Source organism: Toxorhynchites rutilus, chromosome 3, assembly GCF_029784135.1.
Source record: "Toxorhynchites rutilus septentrionalis strain SRP chromosome 3, ASM2978413v1, whole genome shotgun sequence".
In the NCBI taxonomy this organism is placed as follows: domain Eukaryota; kingdom Metazoa; phylum Arthropoda; class Insecta; order Diptera; family Culicidae; genus Toxorhynchites; species Toxorhynchites rutilus.
The window spans coordinates 103,572,510-103,596,295 of record NC_073746.1 but is presented as its reverse complement, the minus strand read 5'-3'; the positions used below and the strand labels follow the sequence as shown (position 1 = coordinate 103,596,295).

The window sequence follows — 23,786 nt, the reverse complement described above, 5'->3', positions numbered from 1 at the left end:
TAGCTGACCGCTCAACATTTGTTTTTTTGTTATCAATCCCTTCAAACATTCACGTTTTCTTACTATGAGCAAGCTCATGGGTCCAATCGCAGAACTGTTCATTGATTGATCTTCTAATCGACACCGTTGAATTTACCTTTTACTATAAACTTCCTAGTATTTCTAACAAAATTCATTATTATAATATCAGATTATTTTCAGACACAATTCTCGTTCAAGATTGCAAATAAAACCACTTGCAAATAAAAGGTTTCTCCGTTGCATGGAATAAATGTTTTATACAGAAAATATGAAAGAATAAAGACAGCCCTAAATCGAACAATTCCTTCCTCGAGTTCTGCTCTTATCAACACATTCGGCGATACTCTTTTATTGGTATAGATAGAAGAAGATATAGGAGTGCGTTTAATCACATTAAAATCTATTTCCAGTTTCATACAAAGATCAATTTCGCTAGCGCAAACATCAAATGGACTAACATCACTTGTCACTATGTAATTGTAGAACATATGGGAATTTAATTTTCCAAATTTTACCTTTTTCCTTCAGAGTCTCCCGAAAATTTTCAATTGTCATGTTTAGTTGGAATATTTTTGGTTGAAATATGTGTAATATTTTTATGGAACCCCCTCTCCATTCCAGAGTAGGGAGGGGTGTCATACCATCATAGAAACATTTCTCATACCTAAAAACCCTCACATTCCAAATTGTGCTTGATTAGTTCTCGAGTTATGTAGAAGTTTGTGTTTGTGTGGCCCCTGTAATTTGTGTTTCACTTGTATGGCAGCCTCGCCCCCCTTAGAGAGGGGGGGGGGGTGTTTAACCATCGTAAAAACATTTATTGCACCCTAAAACCTCCACATGCCAAATTTGGTTTAATTTGCTTGATTAATTCTCGAGTAATAAAGAAATTTGTGTTTCATTTGTATGTTTTGGTTTCAGAAATTTGTTTTTCATTTGGGGGTGGATAGTCTAACTACCATAGAAACATTTTTTGCACCCTAAAACCCTCATATGCCTAATTTGGTTTCATTTGCTTGATAATTTCTCGAGTAATGTAGAAATTTGTGTTTCATTTGTATGGCAGCCTACCTCCCCCCTTAGAGAGGGAGGAGAAGTATCTAACCACCGTAAAATCATTTATTGCACCCTAAAACCTTCATATGCCTAATTTGCTTTCATTCGCTTGATTAATTCCAAACGTCAAACGTCAAACGATAATATAATGAGTGGTGCTGTTGAATTTTTTCCTACTATGTGATAATTCAAATGTTATTCTCAAACGAGGTGATAGTGAAACCGAGGGATCACTCTAAAGAAGCAATTGTGATATTAAATTTATAGTTATATCATCAGTGCATGAAGCATTCCAAGATATTTGAACAAAGTGTCCGAAATATGATTCAGAACGGTAGATATTGGGTTGGGGAAAAAGAAATGTCGTATTTCTGATCGAAATTTGACGCTTTATTTAACATACTTAAAATAATCCAATTTAAGTCAAATATGCGCCGTTTTGCTCGCAAACTTGTTGCCATTTAGAAGGCAACTTGATTATAACAACACCTCCCCCCCCCCCCATCCTCTTTATTTGCAAAAAACTCAGACAGCCAGTTTTCACAAGCCTCTTTTTAGGCCATCTTAGTATCACCAAGAGCGTTTTGCATGGACCGGAAGAGATGATAATCACTTGGAGCCAGGTCCGGACTATACAGTGGGTGCAATAGGACATCCCATCCGAGCTCCCGTAGCTTCTGGCGGGTCATCAAAGATGTGTGAGGCCGAGCGTTGTCCTGGTGGAATACAACACCATTCCTATTGATCATTTCTGGCCGCTTCTGGTCAATCGCCAGCTTCAACCGGTCAAACTGCTCACAGTAGAGAAACGAGTTGAGGGTCTGGCCATAGTTAAGCAGCTCATAGTGGATGATTCCCTTCCAATCCCACCAAACACACAGCAAAACCTTCCTGGCCGTCAATCCGAGCTTGGCGATGGTTTCGGCCGGTTCACCGCGCTTCGACCACGACTTTTTTCGCTTTAGGTTGTCGTACGTGATCCACTTTTCATCACCAATCTTGTTCAAAAATGGGTCGAGTTCGATCCGTTTCAGCAGTGCATCGCAGGCGTTGATTCGGTCTAAAATATTTTTTTGCGTCAACTCGTGTGGCACCCATACATCCAGCTTTTTTTGGAATCCAATCTTCTGCAAATGGTTCCAAACGGTTTTATGGTCTATACCCAGTTCCTGGCCAATTGAGCGAGTGCTCACATGCCGGTCTACTTGGATGATTTCAACGATTTTATCGGTTTCCACGACGATTGGCCTACCAGTACGGGGAGTACCTTCGACAGCCACTACACCAGAGCAAAATCGATCAAACCAATGCTGTGCTTTGCGAATCGTCCATAAACTACACGATTTTTTTCGGACGCCTTCGTTGCAGTTTTACCTCGCAGGTAGTAAAAACGTAAAATATGGCGAATTTCTTGCTTGATGGACTCCATCTTTGACGCGCTTTAACTTGAGACTGAAAAGGACAATCACAATACTGTCAAAAAAAAAGGACAATCACAATACTGTCAAAACTTGTAGCACAGATTGTCGTCTTTAAATAGCCGTATAGTATGACCCGATGCGATAAGTACAACACAAGATATGTTTAAGTGTTGCCATATATTGACAATATACGACATTTCTTTTTCCCCAACCCAATATATAGATATAGATTGTTCAAATTATTTTTTTGAAGTTATCCATTGCACAAACTTTAAAATTGAGACGAGAATCGCTGAACTTAAACGACACAGATACTATCAACCACCACAGCCGTATCTAGTTTACTGTATTTTCTATTGAAGTAAGTATAGAATATCTACCATCAATGAATTTAAACATTAACACAATTCTACCTTCAGCAGCACATTTAAATTTTCTTATAGTGCTCATCATTCGCTATCCAACTCTTGACGAGTAAAGTTCAGTGTCGTTATTGTGCGTTGCCACTTTTACTATTGTGCGATTGGTATAGTGTACGAGTGAAGGTCATTGCTGTCCGCTTTCGAATTGACCTTTTGTGAAGTAGAACAAAGGAAGCAGCGCTCTTGCAGCTTGCAGCCCTTGGCGGCTGTTGAACATTGGCATAACGGGATCGCCATCGTGTGGCTGTCGTTAACGGGAATTATCATCACGTGACCGTGTGAGCTATTCTTGCGCTATTGTGTTGATCCATAGCGCGTAGCCTCTGTCTCTCCCTGGTTAGGGCAGTAGAGCGCAGTATCGGAACAACTTTTATATTAAGGTACACATATTTAATATTAATATTATTGTTCAACTCATATGTTCATTGCTTAATATTATCATCATAATTTGTTGTTTGTTTGTTTTGTTTTTTTTTTTTTGAGATTATTGTTAAAATCAATAATAGATTAGAAATAAGACAAAAATTTTTGTAAAATGGAGAATAGTGGAGGATCTCCAGAGATGGAGATCTCCGATAATGAATCCCATTCAAGATCTGGGAAAAAACATAAACGAGTCCCTCAAAAAGAAGATAATTCTTCTGGGGACGAATCTGCTCATCCTTCCAAGCCCCCCTCTAAGAAAATAGCACGCCTCCCTTCTGAACCCACTGTTACTTCCACTCCCCCTCTCCCATCATCGATTTCGCTTCCCCCTTCTGATGTTTCCGATCCAACCCAATCCTCGTCCTCGTCCTCGTCCTCGTCTTCTCCCTCTGTTGTCTCCGCTCCACGTGTCAGATTTTATCCAGAAGATGCACCTGGAACTGGCCCGTGGGTTGTTTTCCTCCGGCCAAAACCAAAAGGAAAAAGCCTTAACGTGATTCAGATCATGAAAGATCTGGCCAGATACACTTCTGTATCTGAAATTCGCAGGGTTAGACCGAACAAATTGCGGGTTGTCGTGAATGAACGGAAACACGCAAACGAGATTGTTGCTGACCAACACTTCACTCTCGAATTCGAATATAGAACATTTATACCCTCCCATAACGTAGAAATTGAGGGGGTGATAACAGAAACGGGTCTGACGAGCGAACAAATAAAAAAAGAAGGAAAAGGCAAGTTCAAGAAGCTTCCCTCAATGGAAGTAAAGATCTTGGACTGTCGCCAACTCGGGAAACTCTCCCATGATGGGGACCAAACTAAATTTACGCCGTCAGACTCGTTTCGAGTCACCTTTGCTGGTGCCGCCCTCCCTGACTACGTTATGGTGGACAAATTGAGACTACCTGTGCGACTCTTCGTGCCAAAGCCCATGACTTGCAACAAATGCAAGTCAGTTGGTCACACTTCAGATTATTGTGCCAACAAGGAGCGCTGTGCCACTTGCGGAGAGCAACATGAGGGGAAATCCTGCAGTGCGACTGAGCATAAGTGTCCATATTGCGGAGGATCCCCACACGCGCTCTCAGCTTGTGAAACTTACAAGAGTCGCTGGGAGAAACAGAAGCGCTCTTTAAAGGAACGCTCGAAGCGCACTTTTGCGGAAATTTTAAAGGGCGCTTCTCCACTGGCCCAACAACAACAACAACCAATCTCAACAAACAATATCTTTTCCACGTTGCCAGTTGATGAAATGGAAGCGGACACAGCTAGCGGGGGCACACCGTTTATTTTCAAAGGGAATCCCCGGCGCAAAAATGTGACCACTCCCAAAGTTCAAGAACAAGTCCCCTCGGTGATACCCCCAGTTAGCTTGCCTAAAAAATCGAGTGCAGCGGACAAGCAAAATCAGGTTCCTCCTGGCTTCCGTGGGAATAGTTCACCTTCGAACGACCCAGCACTCGAGGGGACATCAAAAACCCCAACTGTCTCTGTTTTTCCGTCCAGCTCAACTTCCCAATCGGGATTTATAAAGTTGTCTGACCTTTTGGATCAAATCTTCAAGTGTTTTAATGTTTCCGACTCCATCAGAACCCTTGTCATCTCAATGCTTCCAGTATTAAAGACAATTTTACAGCAATTGATGCAAACATGGCCCCTCCTTGCAATGATTATCTCTCTTGATGTCTAATTTAGATAGAGAGGTCGGAGATATCACTGTTTTTCAGTGGAATTGTCGTAGTCTTATCCCTAAATTGGATACATTCAAATTTTTAATTCATAACTTCAATTGTGATGTTTTTGCTCTGTCCGAAACTTGGCTTTCTTCGCGAGATGATATCTCTTTCCACGATTTTAATATTATACGCTTGGACCGCGATGACAGATACGGAGGGGTACTATTGGGGATCAATAAGTGCCACTCATTTTTTCGAATTGACCTTCCACCTATTGGAGGGATCGAAGCTGTTGCTTGTCATGCAAACATCAGAGGTAAAGATCTCTGTATTGTCAGCTTGTATTGGCCTCCGAGAGCTGCGGTTAGCCGCAAACAACTTGATGACATGTGCTCACTTCTTCCTGAGCCACGATTGATCTTGGGAGACTTCAACTCTCACGGAACTGCCTGGGGGGAACAGTACGACGACAATCGTTCATTGTTGATATATGACCTTTGTAACAACTTCAATATGACCGTTTTGAACACTGGGGAAACAACACGTGTTCCTAAACCTCCTGCTAAACCAAGTGCTCTTGACCTCTCGCTTTGCTCGAATTCACTATCGTTAGATTGCAAGTGGAATGTAATCCAGGACCCCAACGGTAGTGATCACTTGCCAATCAAAATTTCCATCACCATTGGGTCGAATTCTTCTGAATCTATAAACATGGCATATGACCTCACAAGACACATTGACTGGAAACCCATCCCAGGTTCCACTATTCGTCGAAGGCCTCCCAATCTATGGTGGGATAGCATATGTTCCAAGCTTTATATAGAAAAATCGAATGCATTTAAAGCTTTTCGGAAACGTGGAACCCCTGAAAATTTTCAGACGTACTTGGACCTTGAAAATCAATTTAAAAACTTGATCAAAGGGAAAAAACGTGCTTATTGGCGAAATTTCGTGGGAGGTTTGTCACGAGAAACGTCAATGAAAAAATTATGGAAAGTGGCTCGAAGCATGAGAAATCGCTCTTCAACGAATGAAAGCGAAGAATATTCACATCGATGGATTTTGAATTTTGCACGGAAGGTTTGTCCTGATTCCGCTCCTGTGCAAAAAATTGTTCGAGATATACCACAAGATAGGTGCGATCTTGATTCCGAGTTTTCGATGGTAGAATTCTCTCTTGCTCTCCTTTCATGTAACAATTCTGCTCCGGGATCGGATAGAATTAAGTTCAACTTGCTGAAAAATCTCCCTGATGTGGCGAAACATCGCTTGTTGAATTTATTCAATCGGTTTCTGGAGCATAATATTGTTCCAGATGATTGGAGACAAGTACGAGTTATAGCTATTCAAAAGCCCGGAAAACCCGCGTCCGACTTCAATTCGTACCGCCCAATAGCAATGCTGTCTTGTATACGGAAATTGTTGGAGAAAATTATCTTGTTTCGCCTTGATCGATGGGTTGAAACGAATGGCCTACTCTCAGATACACAATATGGGTTCCGCAGGGGCAAGGGGACGAATGATTGTCTTGCGTTGCTTTCTTCAGAAATTCAAATGGCTTACGCCGAAAAAAAACAAATGGCTTCAGTATTCTTGGACATAAAGGGGGCCTTTGATTCTGTTTCAATAGAGGTTTTGTCAGACAAATTACACTCTCGGGGTCTGCCGCCTCTATTGAATAATATGTTATATAACTTGCTTTGTGAGAAACATTTGAACTTTTCTCACGGAGATTCGGCAGTAAGTCGGGTCTCTTACATGGGACTCCCCCAGGGCTCATGTTTAAGCCCCCTTTTGTACAACTTCTATGTAAGCGACATCGACAATTGCCTTACACAAAATTGCAGCCTAAGACAACTTGCAGATGATGGAGTGGTGTCTGTCGTAGGATCAAACGAATCCGACCTGCAAGGACCCTTACAAGATACTTTGAACAATTTTTCAACCTGGGCCATTGGGCTAGGGATCGAATTCTCCACGGAGAAAACAGAGATGGTTGTTTTTTCTAGGAAGCATAGACCAGCAAAACCAAAGCTTCAACTTTTGGGTAAACCGATCACTCATGCTATGTCATTCAAGTATCTTGGGGTCTGGTTCGACTCCAAACGTACTTGGGGGGCCCATATTAGGTATCTGAGTAAAAAATGTCAACAAAGAATAAACTTTCTCCGTACAATTACCGGCACCTGGTGGGGAGCCCATCCCGAAGATCTTATTATGTTGTATCGAACAACTATTCTCTCAGTGATGGAGTATGGCAGTTTCTGTTTTCAATCAGCTGCCAAAACACACCTCATTAAACTCGAGTGAATTCAGTATCTTTGTCCCCGTATCGCGTTGGGATGTATGCCCTCAACGCATACCATGAGTCTCGAGGTTTTGGCAGGCCTACTCCCACTAAAAGATCGCTTCAATTTATTATCTCTTCGGTTCCTCATCCGGTGTAAGGTCATGAATCCATTGGTGATCGGAAATTTTGAGCAATTGATCGAGCTAAATTTTCATTCTGGATTCATGAATTCATATCATGAATTCACCTCTATGCAGGTTGTTCCTTCTTCGTATATTCCCAACCGTGTTTGTTTTCCTGACTACATCAATTCTTCTGTACATTTCGATCTGTTCATGAAGGAGAAAATCCATGAAAATCCAGATTATCTTAGATTGGGGTTCGTTCCTACAATCTTCAATGCAAAGTATGGGCGTGTCAATTGTGATAATATGTACTTTACTGATGGGTCCTCTATGAATGAGTCCACAGGATTTGGAGTGTTCAACGTATTTTTTCGCACCTCACACAGTCTTCAGAATCCTTGCTCGGTATATATTGCTGAATTGGCAGCGATATACTGGGCGCTGGACAGCGTCGCCTCACGACCTGTTGAACACTATTACATTGTAACGGATAGTCTTAGCTCTGTCGAAGCTATCCGTTCAGTGAGGCCGGAAAAGCACTCGCCATACTTCCTTGAGAGAATACGAGAAATTTTGAGTGCTTTATCCAGACGCTGTTATGTCATTACCTTTGTCTGGGTCCCTTCACATTGCTCCATTTCGGGTAATGAGAGGGCTGACTCATTGGCAAAGGTAGGTGCAATTGAAGGCGATATTTATCAGCGTCAAATCGCCTTCAATGAATTTTATTCTTTAGTTCGCAAAAATACCATCGCTAACTGGCAACGCAAGTGGAATGAAGATGAATTGGGCCGGTGGTTTCACTCGATTATCCCTAACGTTAGCCTCAAACCGTGGTTCAAAAGTCTAGACTTGAGTCGGGACTTTATCCGCACCTTCTCCCGACTCATGTCTAATCACTGTTCGTTAGATGCACTACTCTTTCGTTTCAATCTTGCCAGCAGCAATCTCTGCGTTTGTGGCCAAGGTTATCACGACATCGAGCACATTGTTTGGTCGTGCGAGGTGTATCTGGTCGCCAGATCGAATTTAGAAAACTCCCTTCGGGCCCGAGGAAGACAGCCCAATGTGCCGGTGAGAGATGTGTTGGCTCGGTTAGACCTTGATTACATGTCCCATATATATGTTTTCCTTAAAGCTATAGATCTTCGTGTGTGATCGTCCCTACATCCTTATACCCTCCTTTCCTTCCTTTGCGGGTAATTCGTCCCCTTGCTATAAATAGTAGAATAAGTTGAAATGTAAATAAACTATAGATATACGAATAGATTTAAGAATTGAATGCTCATCAACATTGTTACAATTTCCTTATATCCCATCCTTCTCCTAAAAATATGTCACCCTTCTAAACTCGAGTACACCGCGAGTAATCGGTTTTCCACCTTACTAACCATAGATGTAAGAAAATTGTTTCTATATATATATATAGTTTTAAAAATATATTTTAGAATTCGGCTCCTTTAAACTTAAGTAACTGAGCCTGTAAAAATAAACGAATTAAAAAAAAATATAGTGCTCATAGTCAAAACATACAGTTTCACAAATTATTAATTCTACTTTAGGATTCTTGTGATTGTCGTACGGTGTATACCGAATTATTGAGCGATTTGGGATTTGTATTCTTTTTCATTAGCTTCTTCTTCTTCTTCAATGGCACTAACATTCCTAGAGGAACTTCGCCGTCTCAACGTAGTATTACTTGCGTCATTTTTATTAGTACTTAAATGAGATTTCTATGCCAAATAACACGCCTTGAATGCATTCTGAGTGGCAAGCTCTAGAATACGCGTGATCACAGTGCAAGTCGGAGGAAATTTCTTTGACGAAAAATTCCCCCGACCAGAACGGGAATCGAACCCGAACACCCGGCATGTTAGTTATGACGCTAACCACTCGGCCAAGGGAGCACCTTTTTTTTCATTAGCTTATATCGCCTTATTACCACTACACAAGAATAAATATATTACAAAAAATTATGACTGTCTCGTTCACGGCTCAAATAGGGAAACGGCAAAGGTCGTGCGTCTCATGTCACAAAACCGAATCAAAAACTATGAATAATTCTGAGTAGCTATCTACTCAGAATTATTCATAGTTTTTGATTCTGAGCTCATGAAAATAATATGCTTTCAAGATTTTAAAGAAATATGAGGTATACGCTACAAATCCATCAGTAAGAAAATTTTCCATGAATATGGCTAATCACAATAGACGGCATGGATGCTCAAAAATATTTTTTCTTCTTAAATTTCACTTTTTGTTCAATAATTCAACGGCAGATTGAACTTTGCATATAATTTCTCCTTTTTCGAAAATCGTAATAAAAGCGAAACATTTTCAGTGATAAATTCGAGAGTGATGAAAACGAGACGTGATAGAAACGCCCAGTTATATAATCGATACGTCACTGTACTTATGGGAAAGTACATCCTCGATACTTGCACTCCATACACGATCATTTTGGCGAAAATAGAACTTTTCATCCGAAAAAAATAGTAGCTTTCGCGATCTTTTAAGACTCTCTCTTTTGCAGCTTCCGAAACACCATGAACCAAACTTTTTTTGTATGATTTGAGTTGCATATCTCGCCGCAGGAGTAATCGGAGAGATTCGCGATTGACATTGAGGTTACTAGCCAACTACCGAGCAGATTGAGCAAGATTCCGGCGAAGTCTTTCTAACTTTGGTGTTCTCACAGTTCTTTTTCTTCTGATCGTGGTATTTCCTTGTTACTTCCGATCTGTACATACCTATCTATGGTACGGTAAACAAATCTTTTGTTGATTTTGAGGTGTTTGAGGTGTTTCAAGATATCTCCAGGTTTAACTTTAGGACATTCAACGATAACAACTTCTCTGTGCCCGTTCATCTTCGCAAACAAAATGCACATGGACGCAACATTGTTATTTTGTACTATGATTTTTTTTTTTTTAGTGATTTTCAACACATTTCGGCTGGTTCGTCACTTTTACTTCCGTTTTTGGAAGAATGTCGGGAGTGAGAATTGAACTCTCTGCGTGAGAGGTATGGATGTTACCACTACGCCAAATGGCCTCCTCACTATAATAATGAACCTTTCATTTGAAGTAAGATTTCGCGTTTAGTCTACTATTGAAAATCGAAGTTTTCGTTACGAGACTCGAAGATGTACAAATGAATGTGCCTGAAAAACAATGCCTATCGTGCATTAAGGCACACGAAAAAACTTTGGAGTTTTGGCCAGATGTGGCAAAATGCCACTAGAGCCAAAAGTTACTTCAGAGTTACTCCGTGACAATACTTAATACTTAAAACCAAACCTCAAATCCGAATGTTCATAATAAACATCACATTACCCACAAATGCCACCGTCGATAGAAACTAGTAACTGATGAGCTCATCGACTGAACCGTCTTGTCATTCACCTTCTCGCGTATAGGTCTGACAGACCGAGCATCAATGGGGTGGCTGAATTAAATGAATATTAGACTGAAGTTAAAGAAAAAATATTTTTGGAGTTTGTTCACTCAATTAAAATTTTCTCTGTGAATAAATAAGGTAAATGAATTTGGTTTGTCCAGTCGAAAATATGATTATGGTTTGTCCGCTTTCTTGAATGCTCTAATTCAGCACACGTCTGTCAAATCAGGTATTCGAATGTTTCAAAACATATAAATAAAATTGTCTCTTCCATGAATTACAGTAGTTTTCTAGTATATTTTTACGGAATCACATGTTTTAAAGGATTATGAAATACACCATCTATTGTTGTTAATACGCCCCTCTTTCGAACTAACTTTTAATCGATCACCAGATGATTATTTGGCACGTATTCAGACCTTTTCTGGATTATAACACTTACAAATATTGTAAACATCATGCTTGCACACCATTTGTATCAGATTTACATAGCTAAACCATTAAATTAACGCATTTTGATGAACTCAATTCTGATCATGAGTTGTCCTATTCAATAATGTTGTTTTGTCCACATGATTTCTATGGCAACCGCTTGGCGCGCTGCAGTTTGTTTATTGTGTCCTTCGCGTATAGCAGAAATTAAGTTTCTGTGTTGAAGTGATCATATTTAAAATGCCCAAGAAAATTCAATATTCTGAAGAAAGCCTAAATTATGAATGGATGAATATGATGATGTGCAACATCTACTTTAGAATTCGAATGTTTTCATTCAAAAATGGTGATTTCTAAAGCCGGACAAACCATGATCATTTTTTGGGCAAATCATGATCAGAGGTGGTCAAACCATGATCTTAATTCCTCTATGAGGAAAATCGTTAAAAAAACATGAAAATTTGAATAATTTCAACGCCTTATGGTAGTATTAGCAACTAGAGACTTGGGGCATTTCAACAAACTTGTATCGATTATATATGATTTTCATGAAGAAAAATCGATTTGCATTTACTAGTTGTGTAAAAACACCCCAAATTGGACAAACCAAGATCATTTACCCTACCAATAACGCCTAAAAATACACAATGGCAACATCACAGAGACGCGCATTACGATTTTCGCGCGAGTATAGTAGTGTTATCGGTCGCGCTAGAGTGCGGAAAGATGGCGGACAAACTATCTACAGTGTAACGGAGAAATTCACTGGAGAGTACACCCTGATGAGCTTTTACCTGTGCGCTCTGGCGGATGCGCACAGGTAAAAGAACAGAAGTAACTTAGCGCTGTGTTTCGCTGAAAAAAGTGAACCGAGGTAAAACATGCGTGTTGATTATATGTCGAATGAGATTGCACTCAGTTTACTCTCCAGTGTACTCTTCAGTGTACTCCTCAGAGTGACACAGTGCGGATCAGTGCGCTTAAGTGCTGGACACAGGTTTTCGCACACTCAAACTCCCAAGAGTAAAGTAAGAGAGTAAGAGAGTGCGACTCACTCGCACCATGATTTCTCCCAACTAGCGCACACTGGTTCTATATAAAATTGCCGGTGAAAGAGAAAATCGCATGGTTTCTCTTTTGGTGAGTGATGATTGTATCCTCAGTTTGAGTATGAAACTCGCGCGCGGGTGTACCATTTCAGTGAAAATGCCATCACTGCTAGATAGTAGAATTTCGAATACATAGGACACAACGCATATCACTGAATATTTGCGTGCAAAAATAATAAAAGGAAGGAAATAATGATTTACGGCATTCATTCGTTAATTGAGCGAGCAAGACTGCCCAGTTATCGGCATTCGCTTGCCAACTGGACCAGCATGTAAAACGTCAAATGAAAAAAACTGGATAAACAAAAAGTTTCCACTGAATGTCTTGCATTGAATGCGACAACAGGTGTATCACACCGGTGATATATATTTTGGGGAAATTATTTTTCTATAATTTGATCATTGTTGTTGTCATGCGAAAATAATGTCAATTTTTATAACATCTCAAATTACATTCGAATTCCCCTCACAGGATATCTTCAAATCGAATATGACGTGAATTTTCTTACGAATTGCTGCTTTTTAACTGGACTACAACCCAGTGAGCTCCATAACAGCCTAATGTTTACCACACAGAAAATATTTGCACTTGAAAATAGGTGAAAAAAGCTCGTGTAAGCTATCCTGCCCATGTTTGTATAGGAGACGTAAGCGACAAAATAAAAAAAACGACTTTTTCGCTATTTCGCATTCTACTCAATGTAATACGTTTGCTCAACATGCAAACAAACATTTTTTGTTCGAAAAAATTTGAACAATTTTGAAAAAAAACTTTCCGAAAAATCACTGTTTGTCCGCATAACAGACGTAGTTCCACATACTCAGCATTTACTCATACCGTTAGAGTAAGTCACTCCACCATCTTTATGCGATTTATCGTGATATCGGTAAATCATGTTGCTAAATTACGAACATTGCAGATTGACTTTACAAATTCAATTAATTGGAAAAACACGAACCTGCTGTTCTTATCATATCCCAGAGGATTCTTCAGGAAAAAAGTACTATCATAGACTCGCAACAAATCAAGAGCACCTTTTCCAGACATTTCACTAAATTTCTTCCAAACCTTTTTGAATTTATCTCATAACAACTGAAACTACCGACAGAGACGTTTTGACTATTATCGGAATTGTAAATACTAAATACAAAAAAATTATGTATAGGTAAATACAAACAGAGCAACCTGGTGATTACGTCTAGCTATGCGGACAAATGTTCATTGAAACGATTGATTGTCCGCATAAATAGACGCAAGCATTTTCCAAATGGAAAAAAAATGTTATAATCCGCAAAATCACCTAGGATCTCTTTTTGCCGATAATATCCTTAAACTGGACAGATCATTTCATCGGAAATTTAGATGGTTATGCTTGTAGGCCAAAAAACAACAAAAATGCGTTTTCCCAACACTAATGGTGTTGTTCATTACGTCTCCTATGCAATCATGGGCAGTATCTATAAGTATGCACCGGTGTATGTGTGTGTGTGTATGTCGTTTGTTGTTTTTGGTACACAAAACAAACCATTCCATTTGGAACTCCCACATAACCATTCGCAGCAATGATTGATTTCGTTGGAACTGTCACAAACATCCACAAACCTCTGTTAGAACGGGCATGCTACTTGTGCAAATGAATGAACCAAATGAACCATCTGTTCAGAAACGCAAACTTCTGTACACCACATTTACACTAACGACCACGTGCGTTCTATTTTCCACCGAACAACAGCGACACCATCAAATCTTATCAGTAGCCATCAATCAACGTCATTTGTAACCGGGAACAGCCGCTCGGTCTCTACGCTCAAGGATCGGAACCATTTTTCGTGTTAATTCACCCAAATCCACCACCTAACTGAAACAACAGCCCTGTGAGGCTTTTCCATCAGCCCACCAAAACAAACTTTTTTTGTCGTACGATAGACTCAATAGACGTAAGAAACAGCGATGAATGGAGAAAATCAGAGAAACACTATTTATAAACCGATTATTTGCCTCTATCGCTTAGTCACTAGGTATACATAGGTACATATGCTATATATACCCAGTGACATTATGGGGGTGGTAGGCGATTTACGCGCGATTTGCCTAGCTCCAACTTTTTGGTTCGTTATCAGCTGTTGTATTGTAACAAGGACAGCGTGAGGCAGCGGTGGAAACCAATTTTGGATGTATCGGTTTTCAATTATCTATTATTGGCTTAATCAAGCCATCAATTATTGTGTTCTTGCAAGCAATTATCACTAGAATAACATTGCTCAGAACAGCTTAAACCTATGCCTAGTCTGAAATAGTAGCAACATAGGCTACACGCGAATGCGAACAGAGCTTAATAAGTTTAGTATATTCATCCACCGTATTAAGCGCAGCTGAACAGGGCCGTTAAGCCGGCCATAGACGTTCAATATTATGTCGTAATATTTTCAATATTACCCCTAGACGATCAATTATATTGCACAAACCAAAATATTCAATATTATTGATCAATAATATCCAACGTCTATGGGCCGCTTTAAGGCTGTTTTATATTATCCAGCACGTAGCGCGTGGAGAACTACGAAGATGCTGTGTTTTTACAAGCCAATCGTATGTCGCTCAACCCTTCAAAGTGCTCTGTAATCTCCTTCTCTCGGAAACGATCAACGATACGATTCGATTATGAGCTTCATAGATCGACGTTGGACAGAACTACAAACATTAAGGACCTAGGAATCATTTTAGATTTGAAACTAACGCTCCAAGAACACACTTCATACGTTGTTTCCAAGGCATCAAAAGATCTTGGTTTTACGTTTCGTATCACCAAACATTTCACCGACATACAATGCCTCAAAGTTTTATACTGTTCGCTGGTTCGCTCGATCTTGGAGTACTCATCCGTCGTTTGGGCTCCTTATTACGACAACAGCATCCGAAGAATTGAGTCCGTTCAACGCAAATATGTACGCTTCGCTCTACGTCGATTACCCTGGAATGCTCCTCAGTTTGTTTTCGATCTCTTACAAGGGAATATCGATTGCCCAGAATTACTACGACAAATAAATTTCAATATCAGAAGGAGAAATCTGCGCAATCACTATTTTCTTCGTCTTCCAACATCGCGCACTAACTATGCTTACCATGAGCCCGTTACAAGCATGGCTCGCGTATTTAATGACCAAATCGAACTCATTGACTCCAATTTGACGAAAGAATCTTTAAAAAGCCGCCTCCTCCGTAACCGATGGCGTAAGATAGATTGAGATAATTTTTGTATCATTTGGGTTGTAATTGAACCTGTTGATAGATCTAAATGTAGCATAAACGGCACGTACCGACACGGGCAGACAAATACATGATGTATTCATATTAAATATCAGGCATAGCAACTTTTCTGTACGGACCGGAAGCGCCAGCGTTGCCAATGTTCCAGTTTAAACTGGATTCTTCCAGTTTTTTTCACTCGATCCAGTCAAACAGTTAAACCCTAAAATCTTCCAGTTTTTTCAAATATTATCCAGTTTTATCCAGTTTTTTATATGTGTGCTTCAGTTTTACCCATTTTATGTAAAATAAATTCAAAATGTATAGACAATATCCCTCACTTACCCTTCCTATTCCTGGCCCAACTTAGTTTTTTTTTACATTTATCGTTCGTTCGATCCAATTTGCGTTTCCCTTGGATTTCACACTCAACTCAGTGTTATTTTTTTCTTGCTTACTATTCCGAATTTCTAGGTCCTTCTAGTTGAGACTAATTGAACTACCGTTTCAACTAGCAATGTTCATAGTCTTACCCAAATAGGTTCATAGAGCCCGTGTGCTATGCTGGCTTTGAGTTTATATAATCATCGAATGTTATAGGCCCTCCAAATCATTTTAAATTTCAGAAGACCTTAGTGTCAATGAGTTACATTGACTTTGATTGATATAAAACCCAAGTAATCTTGTCCCCGTTTACATCAATGGGATATAAGTTTTTAATGGTCTCTCAAAGTATTTTTAGTTCTAAATAGCATTAATATTACACATGATCTAAACTCTACTATTTGATGCATATTTCGAAAAAAAATGCAGGCTTTGGATAAAATACATAAGCACTATAGTGTTTATTTAGCAAGTATGTATACTATGGATATTTTTCCAAAAGTATATTCTCGAGCAGGAAGAAATACTTAAGGATACCTCATTTTGATCTTGATACACAAATTTAGTTTGGACAAGTCTGATATAAAAGTAAAATACTAATAAATAATATCAAAACTGGAGCAGTGTTGCTTTGGTATTGAATGTGCTCTTTTTAGAATTGAAATAATATTATGGGACTCAATGAAAAAATATTCTAGAATTTTGATACATAGATCACTGCATACATTAGTGCAGAAAAAGAACAGGATTGATTCCGTGTCCCTGTGCACCTCAATTAATCTGGACATGACATGTTATGAAGGATATGATGGACATGAAGCGTTGACGAAATTGAGCCAAGTGTAGCTACTGGTGATCGAACCGATGTCATACCGAAGAGTGACGAACGCACCCATACCATGAACTTCGACGTTTGATTTGTATGTATGGTGCTACTCGCCCGTGTAGTTCGTGCCCGGCACCGGAAAAATGTTCTTTTCGAGAATACCTTCATGCATTTGTCTGAAACGTGATGTGTATGCCCGGAGCCGTTTAGCTATATATACGCATACACATTTGAAACAAACGCAATAATATTTGTCTTGCATGAAAAGTGCCGTGCCGGTTACGCTACGTGCCTGATAACCTTTTTACGAGCAACGCTCTGAACCGAACATATCTTCGTTCGGCAATCTTTCGCTGAGCGCCTCGAGGTAAGCCTGCACACATCAATTGACCTTTTCAAGACTAGATGCGAACAAACTTTCATAGTTTAAAATTAAAGAAGTTCAAAGTTTGAAACTCTCTGCTTCAAAGAAGAAGAAAAAGAAGGCACAGATTTACTTCAGTTATTACTCTACTCCCGCGCGGATTGTTCGCGTCCAAATCAGATGCTTCAGAGTGCATGCACATGCACAATACATAGGGGAAGGTGGCCTTGACCCGCCCACTCAAATTGCAACGGCCATCCGTCACATAAAATTCTTTTTTTTTTTGGCGACATCGGCATTTTAATGTTTACTAAACTATGTTTTATATTGGTCGGTGTGGTTCATGAATGCTTGAATAGGCCAAATCGAAACTCCCCTTTTCGACACCTTCACAAATGGTGGTTCTAATAAAAAAAAAATGTAAAGGGTTGTATCTAGGACACGACCGCATATTTCCGACGTAGAACAACGCAATTATATTATGCAATGCAATTGTTCATCACTTCGAATATTATGAATATTATTTTAAAATGCATCGAAATTTTTTTTTATAGATTATGTTCTTCGTTACAAATAAATTTGATGAACGTCCTTTTACGCTTGATGCCTAGTACTACATCACAGATATCACAGTTTCATTAGGTATATATTACTTAACAAACAACAAATATATTGGTGTCAATTGGACTGTCCCCTGAATAGCCGCAACCGGTTTGTTGAACCCTTGCAGCCAAAACCTTGTAAACTGGTGGGAGTTCTACAGGTCTTTCTAGTGGACCGATTTCAACCAACTATTTTTTACGTAATCTTGGATATATTCCCTGTCATCGTACGTAGAATTTTTTCAAAATATTGATTTTTGAGGAAATGGCAACATCTTCTGTAAAAAAAAGCGTTTTTGTCTGGAAAAACGAGACAAAAACATTCAATTTTATTTTTCAAAATATCAAAAAAAAAATCCTCCGTACGATGACAGGAAATTTAGTGGAGAATCTGGGAAAAACTATCTCATCAAAATCGGATGGACCGTTCCGGAGGTAGAACTCCCACCAGTTTGAAAAACATGGTTTCAAGAAAAACGCGTTTTAAATTTGGGATCCGCACTCCTCACGCAAAGACTTCTTCTTCTTCTTGAATTGCGTTAACGTTTCCTGTGGAACTTTTGCCGTCTCAACGTATGCATTGCATTAACTAGCGTCATTTATTAATACTTAGTTGAGATTTCTTAAGCCAAATAACACGCCTTGAATGTATTCCGAGGGGCAAGCTCTAGAATACGCGTGACCACAGTGCAAGTCGAAGGAAATTTCTCTGATGAAAAATCCCCCGGCCAGAACGGGAATCGAACCCGAACACCCGGCATGATAATGTGAGACGCTAACCACTCGGCCACGGGTGCATGTGACGCAAAGACTTAGGTCCACTGATAAGGTGATACAATTTGTTCAAAACAATGTAGGGCACATATTGTAAGTAAAAACCCTACAGTCTGAAATGCTGGAAGCAGAGTGGAAGAAATGAAATTCCTATCCATTTTTTTATCATTCTATTTCATTGCATTTCCAAAAATAAAGTTAAATTCTAACCGTTGTGCAAACTTAAATATTTTCAGAACTTTCATATTATACAAAATGCATTCAGTTATTTTTGTTTGTATGGCATTGAAACATCAGAGCAATTCTGATTCTGACGGATGACCGCTGTTTAATTGGATTGCACCTTAACTAGCGAGCTCCCAATTAAAAAGCACTTCAACTAGAAAACTCCCAATTAGCGAGCGTGTTGTGAAGTTCTAACCCTTACAAAATCATATTTGGTACTTATGTATTATCGCCACCGGAATCGAGGGTTGTTTGCGAGAGGTTGCCGCTTTTGACGGCGGGTCAGCGGGTCAGCGGCCGACTCGAGTCGCATTACCTAAGCGGTTCTTTATCTTCGTTAGATGGGTACTTCGTCCCATTACATTGATCTCAGAATCACCGAAACAAATCAATTCATAATGAGAATAGCACTCTGGTAGCGTTCATACGAAAATACCTTCTTGAATGGCACTGACGTTCCCAGTGGGACATTTGACGTAGGTATTTCTTGCGTCATTTTTATTAGTAGTACTTAGCTGAGATTCCTATGTCGGAAAACCCGCCTTGAATGTATTCTGGAGTGGTAAGCTCTAGAATACGCGTAACGAAAATACCGCAAATCCCAAATACGCATTTCCACAACACTCAAAAATAATAAAACACTGCAAACATCAAGGCAGCCACAATATAAAAGATAACTGAGTGCCCGTGAGAACAATAAATTGTTCCACTATTGTATTTCGGCCTCTGTGATGTTAATACATACAGTGATGGGCACAAAGAATCCCCCTCCATTTCAAATCAAAGTGTTCCAATATTAAAAGCGTGCGTGGCTTACAGCGTAAGGAGTGTTAACGAAACATTACTGGTAAGTATGGGGTAAGCCGAGGTGTGGTCGAGCTGATCATTCGGCAACGACTGGGAAGAGGACCGAAACGTAAGACTGATGCAAAAACGGACACGAGAAGTAAAGAAAAACCTACGAACGACCATTCGGACGATTGAACAAAAATTGAATCTGGACCTTTCCACTAGCACCATTCGGCGACACTTGGTGGAACGGGAGCTACTTGGCCAAAAATCGACCGATGATCAGCAACACCAACAAAAAAAAGGCTTCAGTTTGCGAGGGATAATGTCAACAAGCCGCTGGAGTTTTGGAAGCGCGTTATTTGGTCGGACGAGTCCAAGTTCGAGCTGTTTAATAAGCAAAGGCCTCCAGGACAGGCATCTACAACCGACTATGTAGCACGGTGGTGGAAGCATCATGATGTGGGGTTGTTGCTCGTGACTGGGATGGGAAACATAACGCAGTTCAACGGTATTATGACTGATGATGATTACATCGACTTTTTTGGCGAGAACCTAGAAGAATCCATGCTGAAAATGAGGCTGGAGGATAACTACACCTTCCAGCAAGATACTGTCTCGAAGCATACTGCGAAGAAAACAGCGAAATTCTTTCGATCGGCCCGGATCAAACAAATAGTGTGACCACCCCAAAGCTCGACTTGAGAATGTATGGGCGATTTTGAACAACAAACTAGACAAAACTGACACTACGAACAAGCAAAACTATTCTGCTACGTTGAGGCTTTGGACGAACTGGACCCCCAACACCTCCGGAACCTCATGGAAAATATGTCAAAGCGTTGTCGGTTGGTTATCGAAGTCAAATGGAGTCCTATTGATTATTAATTGTTGGTTTTTATAATCTTTTTTTTTTTTCAATAAATTATGAAGTGGATTTTTTATTTTTTTTTTATCCCTTTTGTTTAATTTTTAGGCTCATTAGCATTTTAGCTGTTACAGAGCCGGATTTTAATCGTGTACATATCACATGTTTATCATATCTATAATTAGCACATCACACAGTTTCCATTTTTCGGCGTTAGAGTATTCCCTTCTATAACATTGCATATGGTACACATTTACACAGTAGCCATTTAGGCGTAAGAGTTTTCTATCTGGTCTTCCATTGTCCAGTTAAACCGGACAGCGGAGACAGTTGATTGATCATTGTTGAGTTATTTATAGAACAGCAGCCCGATGTGTCTTGCTGAGCAGAGCAGTTGTGTGGATGAATCGATCTTATTTCGACCGTGGATCGATCTCCACCGCTGATGATTGTTGGGTGGACGTAGTTATTCTGTAACAACACAAAGATGGTCAATGAGGGCCCTGAATTTTGAACTCACGATCGATCGCTTACTAAGCGAATGCGCAACCAATGTGGCTACGGAGACCCCCTAGTGGATTTTTTATGTCATACCTTAAAAATACCCATTTAGAAACAAAAGTCATTTTTGTGTTTTTTTGAAAAATAAATCAACGATGCTGATATGAAAAAATTACCTACATTGACTGGAATACCGAAAAATTTGAAAAAACTTTTAATCTTGGAAAATTTTAATCTCACATGGGGGCTGTTCACATACTACGTGGACAGAAAAAGCACGATTCAAACACCCCCGCCCTTCCGTAGACAAGCGTGGACATTTCTTGTACCCCTCCCCTTTTATCCACGTAGACATTTATAATTATTGATGTAGGATTACGTCTTTCGGGAACATATTGGGGTACAAATTGAAAATCGAAAATCGAGCGCACCGTGAAAATTGTCCAATTTAAAACGCTTATTGCTCAGTCATTTCATGATGGATTGATGAGATTTTTGCGTCAATCAATTTCGGCACTCCATAACAATTTTTTACATTGAATAAAAAAATATAACTAACTATCGAACAATTGAAAAATCTCAACCCCTATCCTAACGGAAATACCCACTTCTGATAGGTCGAAATTGACGACACATGTGGTGGGTCCCTAACAGAGACATCAAAACCAAGCTGCCTGGGGGAAATCGGGATTACAAAAAACACATGAAAGTAGGTGGAGCTTTTGTTCCCATCGAAATATGTTCCCTAACAGAGACTTCAAAACCAAGCTGCCTGGGGGAAATCGGCATTGCAGATACATGAAAGTAGGGGGAGCTTTTTTCCCACCGACATGTATTCCCTAACAGAGATTTCAAATCCAAGGTGTCTGGGGGAAATCAGCATGTAAATACCGTCGTGGTCGATAGTTGAACAGACGACGTGCACAGATGGATAGTGCTCATTGTAACTAGCGTGGGCATTGCTGATTGCATACGTGCTGGCAAATGAGTTGGGAGCGATGAGCAAGTGTTTCTTCGTTCCAGTAAGGATCTTCCGATGGCTTGATTGAAGAATGATGTTTCAATGAACTGAATAGAACTTATGCTTGATAGAACATAAATAAAATTTAAATTTGTAACTTTTGTAATTTGTAACACAACTTAATTGTAAAAATGTATATGTATAATTGTATATGTCTGATGAGAAAACTTGTGCTCGATAATGATAATTATCTTATATTACATTGATGAGCTTTTTTTTCTTTATTTCATCCATACATAACACAGGAGTTATCTCGTCCAGGACCACAGAGGGCGGCCTTGGCACGTGATACGCACCATCTAATGACCAATCACCACCCTTCTATCATCATCCCTCGGTTATGGACACTGGTGGAGTGAACAAACCATACCTAACAACCAGACAAAACGGACCCAAATCATTATCGAAGAGTTTAACAATGTAATTCTTCAAACATATCCAAAATAAGCATGCAGCAAATAGCGTACAGAATCCTACGTCAACTATGCGGTCGTGTCTTGGACACAACCCTCCTGTGACTTTTTTTAGAACAAATTCAAGAAAATAATCGAATTGCGTTTGATTTTCATTTCATTTCTATTTTCTGTTACATGTTTTTTTTTTAAATGGATGGGTTGTTTTCGAACCATGACTGAATACTTGACGTAGGATTACTTTAAGATATTTATTGTATGTTGAATTTGAATATATCCGAACAATATATTATGATGTTCAAAAAATTAAGTAGTGACGGGTTGAGATTATGTTACTTGTAATGCTTTATGGGTATGTCTTACGTTATGTTAGGGAGAGAGGGGGTCCAAAATTCGTATGTTTAGCGTCATTGTCATTGTCATTTGTGCACTTTATTCTTCTTTATTCTTTGACTTCTTCAACATTACCTGGGAAGTTCTTTGTATCGCTCTTCAGTTTCTTCCAAATTCCATTTATGTTGTCTTCGGCTAGCTTTTGTGCGTAAAAAAATGCTATAACTGTTTCTGACAAAGGGTGTTCGATTTTTCGATTTTTCTCGTTAAAAAAATAAAAATAAAAATAAAAACATTGCCCATCGACCACTATTTTATTTTTTCAGACAGTCTCAGCTCAATAGAGGCAATCCGCTCAATGAAAGTTGATAAACGCTCATCTTATTTCCTAACAAGAATAAGACATCTATTGAGTGTTTTGGTCGAAAAATTATTCAAGATTACCTTAGCATGGGTTCCCTCTCATTGCTCGATTCCGGGGAATGAGAAAGCGGACTCGCTAGCTAAGGTGGGCGCTTCAGAAGGCACACTTTTTGAAAGGCAAATTACTTATAACGAATTTTTTCACATTCCTCGTCAGGACACACTCGTTAGTTGGCAGCGCATGTGGAGTGAAGATGAGTTCGGTCGTTGGTTACACACGATTATCCCTAAGGTTTCGACGAAAGCTTGGTTTAAGGGATTGAATGTCGGTCGTGATTTCATTCGCGTGATATCTCGGCTTATGTCCAATCACTACAACCTAAACGCGCATCTCTATCGAATTGGGCTCGCAGCAAACAATCTTTGTGATTGTGGCGATGGCTACCACGACATCGAGCATATTGTCTGGTCGTGTATCCGGTTCCATGCTGCTCGCTCTCAGCTCTCTAGAGCACTGAGAGCAAAAGGCAGACAATCGGATATCCCCGTCCGGGATATCTTAGGTAGCCGTGATCCTGATCTTCTGCTTCATCTATACCTGTTCCTCAGGAACGCCGATGTCAACGTTTAATGATTTTTCCTTCGTTGTGTCCCTGTTTCGTATCCCTCCTATTCGATCTATAAACTTTTACTTAGTCG

The 23,786-nt window shown here is 39.6% G+C and overlaps 1 protein-coding gene across 3 annotated transcripts in view; it reads right to left on the bottom strand.

Annotated features, from left to right (window-relative positions):
- Positions 1-14,223, bottom strand: part of LOC129773409 (protein PALS2) — a 146,335-nt gene extending 132,112 nt beyond the window's left edge. For all 3 annotated transcript variants that reach the window (XM_055777007.1, XM_055777009.1, XM_055777008.1), the window contains exon 1: positions 13,981-14,223. The gene's annotated coding sequence lies outside the window, so the exon portion shown is untranslated. The remainder of the gene's footprint in view (positions 1-13,980) is intronic.
- Positions 14,224-23,786: the final 9,563 nt, after the last annotated feature.